Raw genomic sequence first — 17527 nt, 5'->3', positions numbered from 1 at the left:
TTGTCTATCCTTGTATTTATGAATGGCATAGTTAGGGTATGGTGCAACGAAAATGGAAAATTAATCATATGGTGCCGTTTTTCGTTTCTGTTTGTTTCCATGCGGTACTTATTTGTAGGTATGTTTTGTGTATGTGTTTTTATTATAGTAAAGCCACAATGGGCTCTCTATTGTGCCCACTGAGGGGAATTGAACCCCCTGATTTTAGCAGTGTAAGTCCGAAGACTTACTGCTGTCCTAGCGGGAGACCGCATTTGAAGAATACTACGTTTTGTTTTCTTTAAGTGTCTGAATAACGCATCTTCTATTATATAACGTCGTAACCAATACTTAATGGACCTCATGTGCTCATAAATTTGTCCTATTTACATCCATGTTTGTGTAGAGTATGACTTGAGTCTTATTGATGGATTATTGCTGATAATTTTGTATAAAATAATAATCCTTTGAGATACTTGATTTATAACATTTGTCCAAATAATGTAACTAAATGTTTTGCTCGATTTTTTGTGGAATTTGGCGCAAAGCTGCTCGAGTATTTTTGCGATAATTATCCCTAACTTAGAAGTGATGTATATCATATGTATATGCATATTTTTTGCATTTCGCGCACAGCTAAACAAGGGCTATCTGCGCTAGCCGTCCCTAATTTAGCAGTGTAAGACTAGAGGAAGGCAACTAGTAATCACCACCCATTGCCAACTCTTGGGTTACTCTTTTACCAACGAATGATGGGATAGTCACATTATTATGTCCTCATGACTGAAAGGGCGAGCGTGTTTGGTACAACGGGGATTCGAACCCACGACCCTCAGATTACGAGTCGAACGCCTAAACCCACCTGGCCATGCCGGGTCATAGAAGTGATAGAGGAAAAACAGCTAGTTAAGGCCGCCGACCACAAACTCTTAGGCTGTTCTTTTACCAATGTGATTAACCACCACATTATGATACACTCAAGGCTTAAGAGCAAGCAGGTTTGGTTACGGGATTCGAATCTGCAACCCGTAGATTGTGAGTCGAGCACTCTAACCATCAGCTTATGAAAGATCCATAAGTCAGTGAAATCTGGTTCTCTACAAATGGACCAATTTTCCCTACATCATTAGCTCCTGTGTACACTAAAAATACCTGTATCAATACTAGCATCTTTTACAATGTCACTTTGTTATTGAATAGTAGAGCCATAGCAACAGTTATAAACAACTTTTAACTAATGTTTCGGAATTACATATTCAGTCTCTAGTAAATCTAATAAACTATGAATTGAATAATATTTATTGTAATCATTATATATTCAGTTTTAAAGGAAAAGGAGAGAGAGAGCTATTAAGTAAAGCAAGGGGAACAAGTTTGAATGTCTATTGATGCTTGGATTTTCATTAATATTATGCAATTTTCTTTTATTAACACTTCGTAATTATTACACCAATAAAGTAGAATTTTAAAGTTTTACTAAGGAAATTGGGTGTGATGACGTTTCATTGTAAGAACAGATCAAAAGAGTCAGGTGGAGTTTGAACTATAATCTAGTTCTGTGAGATACTTTCATGTGTTCCAAGGCTTGTGCTTGTAAATGGCGAGAAGTTATATAGGAGAGTTTAAACCAGCCACATGTATAAGACCTTTGAATATAAGATCCAAGTAAAACATATTTTTCTCTGAAAAATTTATTGATGCAAAGTGACGATCTGAAGACAATATGGAGTTTAATCTGGATATAGTAAGACCTAAGTAGCTTATTGAGTTGGGTTATAACAATAATATTTTGTTTTCTAAGATAAGTAATAACAAGTATTAAAGAGAATTTGGAACATGATTTGATATTATTCAGTGGATTTTCATTTCTCATGTTTTTTTGTAAAAATGGAGGATATGTATGTTTTAAGGTGTTCTGTAGGAAAATTAGTTCATTATGAATATACTTGTAATCAGAGCAGATTGAGTAGGCCTTTTAAAGAGTTAAGACTATGTTTAGTTTGAAATATTTTGGTAGAAAACATTCAATGCGCGTGTACAACCCAGTTAAATTTTTTTTTTCTGTAAATGGATGTGCTAAATTCGTTATTTCGTTTCTGAACTTAACCATTCAGCGTGAAAAAAAAATTGCAAAGTATATATTTCTGAAAAATGCTCCTTCGGTGTTTAAAAATTAAAGTGTTAACTTTTCTCTTTAAAAAAGAAGAGATTTTCAGCTACATCTATTCGCATATTAAAGAGAAACAGCATGTTGATTCATTGTGTTGGTGTTGACACTGATTATTATAATTATTTCAGTGACAGTTGACAGTTATGCTAGATTTTGAATTTCACAAACAAGTTGCATTGAAAATCAATTTGAAGGATTTAAATTTTTTCAGTCGAAAGTCCTATGCATACACAGTAGAGATTTTGCCATTGTTGATGACGAAAAGAAATTAACTCAATGAAATCTTCATGTGGTATTTTTCTTTCTGTAATTTGAACAAAAATCATTAGGAAATGTTGGTAAACTTGTGTTTTAGTGACCTGTTACATCTGATATCTTTCAAACTATAATGAAACTTGCTGCTAAAGAATATTGCTTATTTTAACTTAAGTGGTTATAGAACAGAATCATTTATTTTCTGATATAATATTAATTACACTTTATGACGATAATTATGTTAATTTTTTTGTTTTATTTCAATAATCTGTTTAAAACTTGTAAGTCTGCGCATTTTTTGTCCTTGTAAATAACAAGATTAACGGTAAAATAGGTAATATTATATAAACATACAAAAAGCAGTATTTTAATTTAAAGATCTATATTGAAACATTTGTTAATGTTTAAAACATTGGTGTAATGCTATCAAATCAAAACACTACTCCTGTGAACACTGAGAAAAAACTTGATATTTATTACACAGGTAAAAATCCTCATTGGCTTGAAGTAGTAGGTAATATGCGTTTCCATATAACATTAGTATCCTCAGGGCTTAACCCTAGATACTAAAATTAATCTTGTCGTATATTTACTGCGAGCTCCTTAATGGTTAAAATTACATTTTAAAGAACACACTTTGTCACTGTAGAGAATTTATTAAGGTAAACGATAAATTGTAGGCCTACTTGTGAACTAATAAGGCCATATATGTGTGGACTGGTGCTGTGGTTCACTGTTATTGTTTTCACTTTCTCTACCAAATGGCCACGTGGTTAAGGCACTCGACTAGTAATACAACGGTCGCGGGTTCGAATCCTTGTCACACCAAACGTGCTCGCCCTTTCAGCTATGGGGGCATTATAATGGTACGGCAAATCCCACCGTTCGTTGGTAAAAGAGTAGCCCAAGAGTTGGCGGTGGGTGGTGATGACTAGCTGTCTTCACTCTCGTCTTAAACTGCAAAATTATGGACGGCTAGCGCAGATAGCACTCGTTTAGCTTTGCGCTAACTTCAAAACAAACCAAACCTCTACCAAATTCGTTTAAATGTTTCTTAAGGGATTCGTTCATATTTTTCTTTGTATTAACTGATGGGTTAGACCTGATCTTCTTTTAGTGGTGTTCTTCAATTAGAATTTGGATTCTGGTGGTGTAATTTTCTCTATCTTTCCATGATTACAGAGGCATTACTTTTGTCTGCTTGTAGAACTATTATGGTGGCGTGTAAATTCATCAGTCAGTTTTGTTTCTCTTGGGACCGTGTTATAGGCTTATAATGGGTTTTCTATTTCATGACATTCTAGATTGCTGACTTTCTTTTGATCATTTTTTTTCATGGTAGAATGTAAGTTGTATCATTTGGGAGTTTTAGCCATATATAGAGTTGGTATTTTCCTATGTCAAAAGAAATGTTTAGTATTACTGTTTGCACACTTTTTTTTTCTGGTTATATTAATAGTTGTTCGCTTAAGTTTTATACTGCACATTTAGGTATATTTGTAGTGTTGGTTGGCTTATTGTACTAAGATAATTGTATTCATGTGAATTTCCTTAATACGTGGGTGTTATAAAGTTTTAATATCTGGCTTGCCTGTAATGTCTTTCGTATTATTTGTCTTCTAATACATATTTTTAATGTTGTTAAGTGTCTTGTGTTTAATTATATGGTGATATTTGTATACTATCTTGAACCATGATTTTATTAAGTGCTTGAGTTAGCCTTTGAAATATGGTGGATGAATGGGTTATTTGATATTTAAACCCTTTGGTACTTACATTATTCAGTCTACAGTTATAGAAGAAAGTAATATGATCATATATTTTATCTAACGTACAGTTAAATATTTCTTAGCTTTTAATATGCACCTGTATACGCCTGTATGTTTACGATATTGTGGACATGAGTTGACTATGTCGTAAAACTGAATTATAGAGCTAGCAAGCTGGATACAATACCATGAAATATTCCATGTATTTTAAACTGAGGAGGTAGTATAAGAGTGAGAGTCAATACCACAGCATGGATAGTAGGTGGTAGGGTGTTCTTACCTGGCTGTCTGTCCTCTAGTCAGTAGTTCAAAAAAGAGAGCCAGCAGATATACTCAAGTTTTTACATAAATTCAAATTATGTTTTTATTGAACGTAATAACACACATATCTTTACTCACAAACACTTGTTTTATGTTACAACATTTTTTGAGTGTTTATAAGATTTTTATTTTGAATGTTTTAAAAAGTTTATAAACAGTTCGAGTTGTTGTTGTTTATCACAAGGAATTACAAATTGTAGGACTCACAGTCGGAGTACGCTAGCCGCTAGGGCCAAAGACCCTAATGAGATGCAAATGGGTTTGCAGAACTTGGCGACTTAGAAATAAATAATTATACATCTGTCATCCACTTCCTGGAATAGTCTTGATTTGTCTGTAATGAGGTTGTGTCCTACTTAATCATTCGATCCCTCCAGTTCAACTCTTTGACCGTATTATGTACACTGATCTGTGAAAAGCCTAGTAGTAGTATAATATTTTTAATTAGGTTATTTTTAATAACGTGTATTCTGTGGTAAGCATAAAATTGATAAAATGAGTTTCATCTTCTCCTTAACATCTTGGAATCTAAATTGTCTTATGACATACGTCGTGGCTCCGCATTCTGAGAGAGGCGGGATACAATCTCCGTCATAAAACACGCTCGCCCTTTCAGCCGTGGGTGCGTTATAATGTTCGATCAGTCCCACTATTCGTTAGTAAAAAGAGTAGCCCAAAAGTTGACGGTGTGTGGTAATGACTAGTTGCCTTCCATCTAATTTTACATTGCTAAATTACATTTACGTGAAATTAAAATCAAACAATCGTATTTACTAAACTTTTAAACAATGAGCATTAACCATAGGCTGAAAACAGAATTTAGTGATATGCTGAAAAAAAAGAAGAAACTCAGGACATATCTAATCACGTGATATTTTGAAATCAAGTAACGGACATACAACGACACTTATTATAGTTAACGCGTTTCATAATCTCGAAAATCTCTCGTATTTATAAATAAAAAAGTACAATTCATCTAATGTTGTGTTTATTGAGATGATCTTAGCAACACTGGCATCGATATTAAGTGTTTTTAGTTCGCACTTGTTTCAGAATAAGATATAAACTCGCGTGAACGAGTAAGTAGTAAGAGACTTTATCTGTACAATTTAAAGCAACGTGTATACGCGTTTGAGAAGCTTTTTTAAACTTTACTACATATATAAAAATCAAATTAGATATGAGGAAGTACAGACGTCGTAACCAAAAGCTTAAGGAGGTTGATGTAAGTTATTATGAATCGCGAAGGGAAATAAACTGCTCAAAAAAATTAAATAAACATGCACGTTTTCTTATATAATTTATCTTAGTGTTCCAAATGTGATAATACTTTTTTTATATTTTTAGGTAATTTACCTCATTTCAGTTCTATCTGTATCCATTTTTTAATGTGTGATGAACGGTAAAACATGGATAATTGTTTTTAAATGACCAATATTACCAAAACTAATATTCTATATAAAACAATACTTTAAACAGTTTACATGCGTTCATTCAAGAAATGTCTGAAGCATTCAATATCCAGTGTGACCTCCACGGGCTATGATACACTCCTGACACCGATTTGGCACACTTTGAATCAGTGTATCGATGTTGTCTTGGGGTATGGCAGCCCATTCGTCTACCAGGGCTTGTCGGGGTTCCTGTACATTCTGAGGAGGGTGCTAGAGTTCAGTAACACGCCTCGACAACAAATCCCAACAATGCTCAATCGGATTTAAATCTGGAGATCTGGCGGGCCACTCAAAAAGTCTCTATTCCTTCCTCCTCAAGAAACTCCATACACAGCCAGGCGACGTGGGCTCGCGCGTTAACTTGCATGAGAATGAACTCATTGCCGACAGCACCGGCAAAAGGCCTCACAATGGGTTCCAGAATTTCGTCTCTATATCGTCGTGCGTTCAGAGCACCGCTGTCGAGTATGAGTGGGTCCGTGCGGCCACCCAAGTATATGTCTGCCCAGACCATTACAGAACCTCCTCCATAAACGTTGCTTTGTACAATGTTACAGACGGATATTCGCTCTCCTCGGCGTCTTCACATTCTCGCACGACCATCATCACGAGACACAGTGAACCTGCTCTCGTCTATCCACAACACGATAGCCCATTGACAAAGTTCCCAGTCCAGGTGCTGACGAGCAAACTCCAACCTTGCTGCACGGTTATGCGCTGTCACAATAACGCCTCTTGCAGGCCGTCTGGCCTTAAGGCGTCCTTTATGCAGACGATTGCAAACTGTTTGAGTCGATACACGGGTTCCAGTGGAATGCTGAAGGTTATTTCGCAAGGACCGAGCCGTAGCTAACCTATCACGCAGAGCGGTAGTCACAATGTAGCGGTCCTCTCTGGCTATTGTGCAGCGATGACGGCCTTGACCTGGTCTCCTGACATAAGAGTTCATCTCCTGGTAGCGTCGCCAAAATCGATTGATGACGCTTGGTGACACACCGATGCACTGTGCCACCCTCCTTTGGGTCTGGCCATCCTCCAAAATCTGAATTGCCCTAGCCACCTCGTTCTCTGTCAGATCATTATAGACTCGATTCTTTTACTATTGATACATGTTTTAGCTAGTTATCTCATCAATTACGTGACGCCTGAAACATGTATACATACACATACCCCTACCACCAGTAACCTGAAATAAGTCTCCAGGTTTACGACGCCAAAAATCAGTTTTTGATACTGTAGTAAGGAGAGCACAGACAACACGTTTAGTAGCTTTGTGCGTAACACTAACCAACCAGTGCGCAAATGTATGTATATATTCGTATGCTATATTTTATTTTATTTTTCAGATTTATTTTTCTTTGCTTCAACCTTTACTTAATTCTTTTATATTCGTTTTTCTACTTCTTGTTGCAATTTAATATTACATGTGAGGCAGGAATACAGATTGTCTAATTTCCGAACAACCAAGGTGTTAACTCTCAAATTCTTGCTAAAAGCATTATTATTAAAGTCTGGTTTTAATATATAGCACTCTACTCTGCCCCTCGCCAGTACAACGATAAGTCTATGGATTTACAACGCTAAAATCAATGGTTCGATTCCCCTCGGTGGGCTCAACAGATAGCCCGATGTGGCTTTGCTATAATAATAAAAAACAAACAAAAAACACATACACTCTACTTCTAAAATATGCCTGTTATATTCCAGCCAGCCTGATAAACCTTGCAATATATATATATTGATATAGCGGGATTGGCCTACTTCCATTTATACGATAATCCTAATAACTGACACTTTACTGCTATTTTAGATATATTTTTTATTTAGTTAGTTTATTTTACTTTATTTATTGTTGTGTTTCCCTTATCTTCCGCCATTTTTTTAATTCCGTCATAGTGACATCACCATCAGTTGTAATTCTGTGTAAATAATAATCGGAGTAGGATTTAATAGTTTAATCTGCGTTTTGCGAAGGACGGTGTGCAGTTATAAACAATTTCTCTCGTAAGGTGAAGTATACAGTTAAAAAGTTTACAATTAGCTTATGTATTATGTTGCAATGGAGCGAGCGGATATACTTTACAATCTGAATTCAGAATTTTTATAATTCGTCAAGTGCTGTGTAGAGTTAAACCAGTGATTCTCAACCTTTTTTTATGCCCCGCACCCCTAAACAAATTTTAATATGTTCTCGTACCCCTAGTTGAGAACCGAGTAATATTATATTGAGTTTATTAGTCATTGGAATACATACTTGTACATGAAACTTTTGCAAATCTCCTCAAGTGTATAATACTAGTAATAGAAAAAGTAATTTGCATTGGTTTCTGATGTTTCACAAACAGACAAAAATAATAAAAATAGTTTCATCTGCCCAGTTTCGTCATTGTAATAATTTGGACTTAGCATAGTACCATGCTAAGTACATGTACAGCGTATAGCACCCTCGTGAACTTGTAATGATGGGATTCCATAATTGGAGGCAGGAGACCCTGTGCTGTGGCATTGATTAAACACCTCTATTATGTAAATCTAAGTTAGTTTTTCATTATGTAAATAAGTGTGGAATGCTTATATGTACCCTCAATATTTCCATTTCTCAGTTTTCACAACCAGTAAAATAGCTTATGTAAATACAAGAAAGGCTTCATATAATTTAACTTGCACAAACTTAAGAAATATATGATTCACAACTTTCATCAAAACTTTTATCATTTTAAAATTTCACTAATGCTGTAAAAAGAAGTACAATAGATACTTTAAATGGTATTAACAAAGTGTATATAACAATGAGGTAATCAAATTTATTGTGCATTAAAAAACTTCATTATTTGCAAATTTCTTTAATGCTCTATGAAAATGTGTGGCCCACTTCGATTTAAGTGATTTTGACAAATTAATAATGTGTAATATCTTTATGTAATATGTATAATAATATATAGTTAATAAGCTTTGCATATATGTTGGCCTAAACAAGTGAAACTTCTACTATTTGTTCAATGTGGTATACTGGTAATTCATACTTAAACATACAGCATTGGTTAGAATATTTAATATATCTAATTTTATTGCTTAGTGGTTATTATTTATAATTTTATTTATTATCTTATCATAAAGATTTCATTCAAGACTGTACTAATTTTATTTCTATGATAATGATCATTCTTCATTGTTATTTGGATTTAGGACTAACATATTTATCTTGGGTTGGCTGAATTTTGTTGTATATTACACAGTGTGTGCCCCAAAATGCCCTTAACAGCAGTTGTATCTGTCTCATGAATCAATGCTTTCTAATCATTATAAGTAAGATAATGTAAAAGGTATGTTTAAATGACGATTTAAGCAGTATGCCACATCTTGAACAGTTGGTAAATGGAAATGATGAAACAGGATGATTATATTAATACTGAGCTTGTTAAGAAACATTTGGGAAGTTTAAAGAATGATAAGGCTTCTGGGCCAGATAATATTTCCCCATGGGTTTTGGAGGAGGTTTAGGATTAGATATATGAGCCACTTGTTACTGTTTTTTGAAAATCTTTGAATTATGGGCAGCTACCAAAGTATTGAAATTAACTTATTTTACTTCTGTTTTTCAAGGGAAGTTAAAAATTGCCCCAGTAGTTATAGGCTTGTTAGTCTTACATCAGTTGTGGGGAAAGTTTTGGAAAGTCTGATAAAAGATGCTTTGCAAAGTCATTTAATAAGGTTTAGACTCTTTTTGGATAGTTAACATGGTTCACTAAGGGAAAATTTTGCTTTATGAATCTTTTCACATTCTTTGAAAAGGTTGTAGATCAAGATATGGGTCTAAAATTCATGTATCTGGATTTTCAGATAGCTTTTCACAAGGTGCCACATAAAAGGCTTATAAAAATACTCTATATGTGTGGGAGTTAGCAAATTGGAAAGAAAAGTGGTTGTATGGAAGAAAGCAAATGGTTATAAATGGAGTTCAGTCAAGCTGCATTAATGTTGCTCGTGGGGAACCTCAAAGCTCAGTCTTAGGATCTTTATTCTTGTTGGTTTCCATCAGTGACATAGATAAAGGATTGGTCAATAAAGTACTTAAATTTGCACATAATATTAAGGTTTTACATGTTGCCATCTGTGAAGAAGATATTGCTGCTTATAATAGGATTTAAATCATTTAGTGAGTTTGGTAAATAAATGGCAGACGGGTTTTAATTATGATAAATGAAATGGAAGATAATGTTTGTAGGTTATCATAATTTGGATGGAAATAACTATAACAGTGTCATCAAAGAAAGCAATTTTAGTGTAATAATTGATCAGTCTCTTAAGCTATCTAAGCAATATGCTGTTGTTAATGGGCAAATAGGTTTTTAAGTTGTATTTATAGAAATGTTGAATAAAAGTTTAAAGAGGTTATAATTTTATTTTATATGTCCCTGGATAGGCTGCATTTGGAGTATTATGTTCAGCCTTAGGCTACTTACCTGAGGAAGGGCATAGAATTATTAGAAAGAGTTCAGAGAAGGGTTATCAAAATGGTGCTTGAGATAGAGATTGTCACATGAGGATTTATTAAACTCTCAATTTGTCCTTTTTTACAAAAAGAGTTGGGGGGGATCTGATTGAGGTGTTTAAGATTGTAAAGGGAATTGAAAGTGTTGATACATCATTGTCCTTTTTTCATACTTAATAGTAAGAATAGTTTGACAAGGAGATGCATTAATTTTGTCAGGGTAGGCAGTCATCTTCAGCTGAGACAATTTTGTTTCTAACAGGGCAATTATCTTTGGAATAGTTTGCCTTCAGATGTTGTGGATGCAGTAAGTTTAATGAGTTTAACAGAGTTTAAGAGAAAACTTTACAACTATATAAATGATAAAGGCTGGCTGTAAGTTTTTTTCTTTTCTAATTTATTTATTAATAGTTTAATTTACAGGATGGGACAGCTGAGATGGACCAATGGTCCCATGTTGTCTCAAAACATTATGTTAATTAGCCTTGTTCATTACTCAATATATTTCTAGTTTTGATCTATGTAAGTAGCTTGCTATGGTGTTATATCTTGTCTGTTTGTTTCTATATTTGTACTTCTTAATAAGGAGGATAACATGGCATAATGTGTTATAAAATTAACTTTTTGTAATCAAGCTACAGAATAAATGAGAGTGCAAATGATAAAATACATTTTTTTACCTTTCTCAATTGTTTTTTACTGTTAATTCTTCCTGTTACTCATTTTTTTTAAGTTGCTTTCTTTCCTACATTCGTACAAAGTTTGGATTCCAATAATAATCATGCAATTATGTGAAGAGTGGAAAAATGGGAATGACCTAAGGTTAAACATTGAAACATTATTATTCAAAACAACTTGTAAAAATGGATAATGTAGAAATGCTGATATCTATACAAGTATGTTTATCAAACTTAAAATAAACTGTTGAAATAAATTAGTTCATGGTGTTGTGAATGAAAATGGACTAGTGAATGGTAGAACAGTGGTGTTCTCAAATGTATTTGTTTGGGGACCACCATAATATTTTTCACTGCATTTGGATCAAAATGGGATCATTTGTGCTACTGCTTCCTTTCAAAAATTATCTATACTTGGATCACCAGAGGAAAGACCACAGATCAAGAACTGCATGACTAGATGGTATCACTAATGGTGTGCAATTTAATAAAAGTTTTCACAGTTAGCTGATGTGAACCATTCTGTAATGTAGTCCAGCTAATACTACAGTTTTCTGATTTGATTATTGATGCTTTCTCCTTTTTTAATTCTTTTTTCCAAGGTGGATACTGTTTCAGATAAACTCATCTTTACACAACATTCTGTGTTCACTGACAAAGGTTGTGTTTCCAATGTTTTCTATTCTTGGATATTTACTTGCTACATTTTTTTAATAAACATTTCTTCTCATAATCAAATATTTTAAGTATATGCAACTTGTTTTTCATTTTTGTTTGTGAGTTTCTTAATTTATTCTTTGAGAATATAGATTCTTTTGTAAACAGTTTCAAACCATTTTTTTATATATTTATGTTAATTTTGACTGTAATAGGTTCATAAACTTGACAATTTAAAACTTTAGAGTATGTTTATCTAATTTTGATTTTGTTAGATAGCCATTTGCTTTAAAAATATTCTTAGATGTTGCAATTTATCATTAATAAATTGTTGTAGGTTATTTATAGAATTATCTTACAAAGTTTGAAAATCAACAGGGAATTGATAATAATAAAAATAGCCTAGAGTATAAAAAATATTAGTTGTGTTAATAATCTCACCTGGAATGTATGACCTAATGAACACTCCTTACTATGAAATTTCTGTGACTTCTTGATACATTTCTCCAGTACCACTTATGCCATAAAATAGCTTTTAATAAAAGTCTTGTACATAACATCACAGAAATTCCTGTTTTATTTGGTGCAACCACATTTGACAAAAAACAATCCCATCTAGCAATCCAAATGAGTATAAATTTGGATAAAGCTGAGAATGTTCACAATGCCTATAAATATTGCCTTTGACAAAATCTATCAATCCAAAACACTATAGCTATTTAGTTTTTCAATATATGTTTTTTTTGTGCACAACAATGATTTGAGTTACAGCATCAGAAAACATGGTATTTGAATAGAAAACAAATTAGGCTCTTTTTTATAACAAAGATCTAAGAACTTGATATCCATTATTTTAAGAACTTAAGAGTAAAAACAAAGAAAATCTAATAGTATGTCAGCCACACTACATTTGCCATATCCAGTGCTGATGGAACCTTTTGTTCAATGCCACCAAAGCTCAGGAAGCTGGATGGGATGTGATAGACGTAATGGCGAATCTTTTTGAAAGTGTGCCCAAATTGGGGATAATCTTCTAAAAAACATCTCTCTTGTGCCCATGGTTATTTCTGGCAGCAGATTATCATTTATTATTTTTGTTATTCTGAATTATTTTAAATTAAACAGCTTTAGGAATTACATGTTAATAACTATAGTAATTCACAAGAAATAAAATGAATTAGTAACAAGGAGTCCTCATGCTTATTTATATTTATTCATTGTTTTACTATTAATAGAAAGCTTTTTGTGAAATGATAAGCTTTGGTTCATATTATGTAACATAAAAAAAAAACAAGGAAAGGAAAATAAGTATATTTTACTCTTAGTGAGACATTTGCTGCTGCACCAATGATGACAGATATTATATCAAGATTGTATTTGGTTGTTTTGAGGGCTATACATGCACTATTTTCATCAGTAGGTCTATTATGATACTTACACTTTACAAAGTTCATCAGTGAAATTAATGACCCTCTAATGTTGATGAAAATACTTTTAATACTGCCATTGAGAAGACATTTTTCAGAGTAAAAAGTATCCGAAATAGAATTCCAGACTTTCTGAACCTCATTTTCTGCAGTTTTTGGTATTATTCCAGTCATTAACTGATCTCTCTCAATATTTTCTAGTTCAGCTCTCATATTGACAGATTTTTGCCTCCAAGTTGGGCTGCTTTGTAAATCAATCAATTGAATCTCAAAATTATCAATCATTCAACTGCAACATTTCCAAATTCATTTTGTCTAATATTACGCTGTCTGCATATTTTATGAATTTTGTAGTTTATTCAAATAACTTAAACCTGTTAAATCTTAAAGAAAATTGTTCAAAAGTTGAATTAATGATGCTTGAAAATTGGATTTGCAAGCTCTAAATGTATATTTTCTCATTAATTTCAAGATCTATTGTGTATTTTTTAGGTTTGGGAAATATTTAAAAGCGCTATTCTGAACATCACATAAAAATTTCAGTTTAATTTCAAAAGCTTTTATGTTATCAAATGTAACATCAGGTGCTTTGCCAGATTCCTGCAGTTTGGTATTTAAGCCATTTAAATGCGAGGAGAAATCTGTAAAAAATATTAATCTACAAATCTGCACAACATCAGATAATTCTTTACAAGAAAATTTTTCATTTGTCAAAAACAGATGAATTTCATCCAAACATTCAACAAATCATTTAAGGACTGAACCTCTACTTAGACAACAAACATCATCTTACACAAGTAACACTGTGTTCACTGAATTTGTCTCTCAGTAAATTCTGAAATTATCTTTTTTTCAAAGCATGCATAGAAATAAAATTAACTTTTTCAGGCTCCTTAAAGCCAGCTTTTGCACATGAAGCCTCTCCTCGTATATAATACAATGAAAGCCTACCATTGGATGTCCAACATACTTTGCAAACAGATTTACAAAACCTGCTTCTTTACCAATCATGCAGGATGCACCATCAGTTGTTACGGAAACTATTTTTGAAAAGTCAACCTGTCGACTGGATAATTTGTTTACTATTACCTTACATATTTCAGCCCCTGTGGTATGTTCAGGTAATGTTACCAAGTTAACCAGTTCTTCGCAGATTTCGTCACCTCTACAAAATCAAGTAATGGCTTACATAGCTGATAGTGTAACATAAGTGCTCTCATCAAGACAAATGGAAAGGAATTTACATGAATCAGTATCTTTTGTTAACTCTTCTGCTATGTTTGTTTCCATCTTTAATATTCTAACGTTTACTTGTTTCTACTCACTGGCAATTCTTCAATGCACTGAATATTTTTTTATCTTTCTAGAAAACGTTCAAAAAGGAAAGGAACACATTCTAGCTACTATTCTTTAATATACTCCCCATCACTAAGTGGTTTTTCTATGTTGAGCAATAATTTTTGAAATTTCACACTAGCAAGAACTAAGTTTGAACTACCTGAAACAAATTTCATCAAAACATTTGGCTGCACGTTGTTGCTGACTTCTTGAGAAGTCTGTTCTTTTTGTTCTTGCTCACTTTCATCACAAAGTCATTTATGAACAGTCTCATAATTCTGTTTTACAGAGGAAGTCTTGAACACCAATGTTTCAGAACATAAGATACATAATGCTTTATCACCATTTTTGTTCATGCCAATTCTTTCAGTCCATGGTTCTTGAAAATCTCTGCTGCTGCTACTTCCATTTGAACGTTTTTGTTTCTTTGCTGGTTGAGTTGTCATTGTGACAAGCTGAAAAGGGTAAATACAATTTAAAAAGATCTTGTAAATTAATTTAAATACAATAATTTAACTTAACAGCAGGTGGAAATTTGTCATTTATATAAAAATAAATCTATAATTAACCAACTGATCAAAAATATACTTATGTCAAGCCAAATAACATAACTTTAACCATATAATCCATATTTTTACTGTAAAAAAAATAAATGCATATTTACTGTTCTTATCACTAAATATCCAGTATTTACTTACAAACAACAGAAGAAAAATATAAGCAGAGTGAAGCCAATACCAACAGTTCCATATTTACTCAAATACTGATGCGTACACTGGGTCTTCGAAGAATTCAAAACGTGTCATCTGATGTCACATGTTTCTATAATTGCAAAGCTGGCATCAAGAGAGCATGAGGCATCTCTTGTGAATATTTCACACTGTTCCTAGGCTGGAAAAAAATCCTTCACTGCTGACTTTGGCAGTAACGATAATCATTACATATTTATTTATTTATTATGGGTTAGGGTTTAAAGAATCAACAGGTGGCACTGCATGCTGTATGTCAGCAAAATGTTTCACGTGCCACATGTTTGCCATCACTGGTCTAGGCCCTATTTATGCTATCATTTGCAGGAACAACAATTCTGACTGTTTAAACTTGATCAAGAAAATGAAGTGTAGATATAATTAATTTTATATAATAAAAATTTAAATTAGTAACATTAAGGATTGACAGCACAATATTATTTATTTCTAACACCAACTGTTTATTGTTGTTATTCGTCGAAATAACACTGCTATCATTCAGAAGAACTGGTGAATTAGCAGGCTAGTCTTATTTCCAAAGTGGGTCAAGCAACCACATTATCAACAGGAGAAATCTATATTAGTAATTCTGAGAACCTATCAGTGGAACCAAAGAAAAATATGTAATAATTTGTCAAACATGTATCTGTTACATCCATTGCCAACAATACCTTTTGCTTAATACTAGAACCCATAAGACTAGCTGAAATTTTATGGTAGATTATAGACAACATGACTTTCATGCCACTCAAATACCTCTGCAGCAGAATGAAACAACATAGTTTTAAAAATATGATAGAGGAATGTATGTTTCTTGATGATTTTCACTTTTGTTTCGTAGTAGGTATTGCCATGTTAGTAGCAACTCATACAGTCAGAACTGAACAGAAACTTAAACATATTAAGTAATAGCTTGTGTTGTATTTATATAGTGAGTCACTTGCAACAAGCTCCTTCAGAATAAGATTTGTAGGCTGAAACATACGAGTTAATGGTGTGATTATATAACCTTATGTGTACTGGGAATTACTATTCATATCATTGTAAATAATAAATTACTGCTAAATAGATTGATATCATGAAAATAACTTTGTGTCTTCAGTTATTAATTTTGATTGTACCAACTATCACAATATTGCTGTTATGATTTCTCTTGTATTATTATTTTTTAATTTGAGGTTTATCAAGTCAGTACTGTACATGTGGATAAATTGCATTTTTTTACAGTGTTACATTCAAAATTTAATTAACTTTGGTATCAATATAGTCAGTAAACTTGATATCAAACCATAGTTCATAATTCAAATGTTTACATTACCTAGGGTTAAATTATTTAATTTCAGAAGGAAACATTATAATTCTCAATATTCTTTGTGTCACATTGATGAAAATAAACTTGTCCAAACACAAGAGAGGATCCCCATCCATCTGTTTCACCTTTCAAGACAGTTGTATATATCATCTTTCATAAAAATTGTTATAGTTCATAATGTGATCTTGGTTATTCAACTCTGAACAGCTAATGGAATTTTGTAACCTATTTATAACATACCTTTAAAGCTAGAAAATTTATAGTAGTTTTGGAACATTCTGTTCTACTGACTGATGTATTTTTTGTATTCTAAACTACATAGCTGACAAATATGTATTGGCAGCTTGCCAATAATGTATACTGAGTGCAAAGACTGCATCAATTGTATGTCAGTGTGAAATGTAGTTTTATTTATACTTTATTTTATACTTATTGCTGTATCTGTATTAAGGAAAGTAACTGAAATTCAAAAATTAAACATTTCTTTAGTTATGCAACAAAACAATAATTTTATGAGCTGATGAGTAAGACAAGCTCATGATATGTACATGACTATAACCAAGTGTTTACCATATGCACTACCAGTAACACCTCAATAGACCCCTATTAATTTATTTGCTTTCTATATGTTATTGAGTCAAAAGTATAACAATAAAGGCATAACATTCAAAGAAAGCTGAAATAAAAAAGTTAGTAGCTGAAACTTAGGATAAATGCATGTAATTTTCTATTACAATAACCTGTCATTATAGAAAAAAATGGTATTATTAATTTTATTTCTATTTTTCAACTTCTCATTTCATTGTATTACAGTTAGCATTAGGGTAGGAAAAACAAGGTAAAATATATTTGTACCAAAGAAAAATCTTTTTATCTTCATTCAGGATGTTCTTTAAGAGTATGCAAATGAAACATAAAAATTGTATG

General features: G+C 32.6%; 1 protein-coding gene across 11 annotated transcripts in view; it reads left to right on the top strand.

Moving 5' to 3' along the window:
• LOC143256781 (5-hydroxymethyl-dUMP N-hydrolase-like) overlaps positions 1 to 17527 on the top strand; it is a 40681-nt gene that overhangs the window by 10184 nt on the left and 12970 nt on the right. For 4 of the 11 annotated variants that reach the window (XM_076514451.1, XM_076514448.1, XM_076514442.1 and 1 more), the window contains exon 1: positions 7800 to 7957. The exons of 1 other annotated variant lie outside the window; for it this stretch is intronic. The gene's annotated coding sequence lies outside the window, so the exon portion shown is untranslated. Of the gene's footprint in view, positions 1 to 7177; positions 7253 to 7797; positions 7958 to 8018; positions 8475 to 17527 lie in introns of those variants that run through there. 6 more of the 11 variants (XM_076514443.1, XM_076514449.1, XM_076514446.1 and 3 more) reach the window with 5 other exon arrangements.

The sequence above is a fragment of the Tachypleus tridentatus genome, chromosome 7 (genome assembly GCF_004210375.1).
Source record: "Tachypleus tridentatus isolate NWPU-2018 chromosome 7, ASM421037v1, whole genome shotgun sequence".
NCBI classification, from domain to species: Eukaryota; Metazoa; Arthropoda; class Merostomata; order Xiphosura; family Limulidae; genus Tachypleus; species Tachypleus tridentatus.
This window is presented reverse-complemented; position numbering and strand designations above follow the sequence as displayed.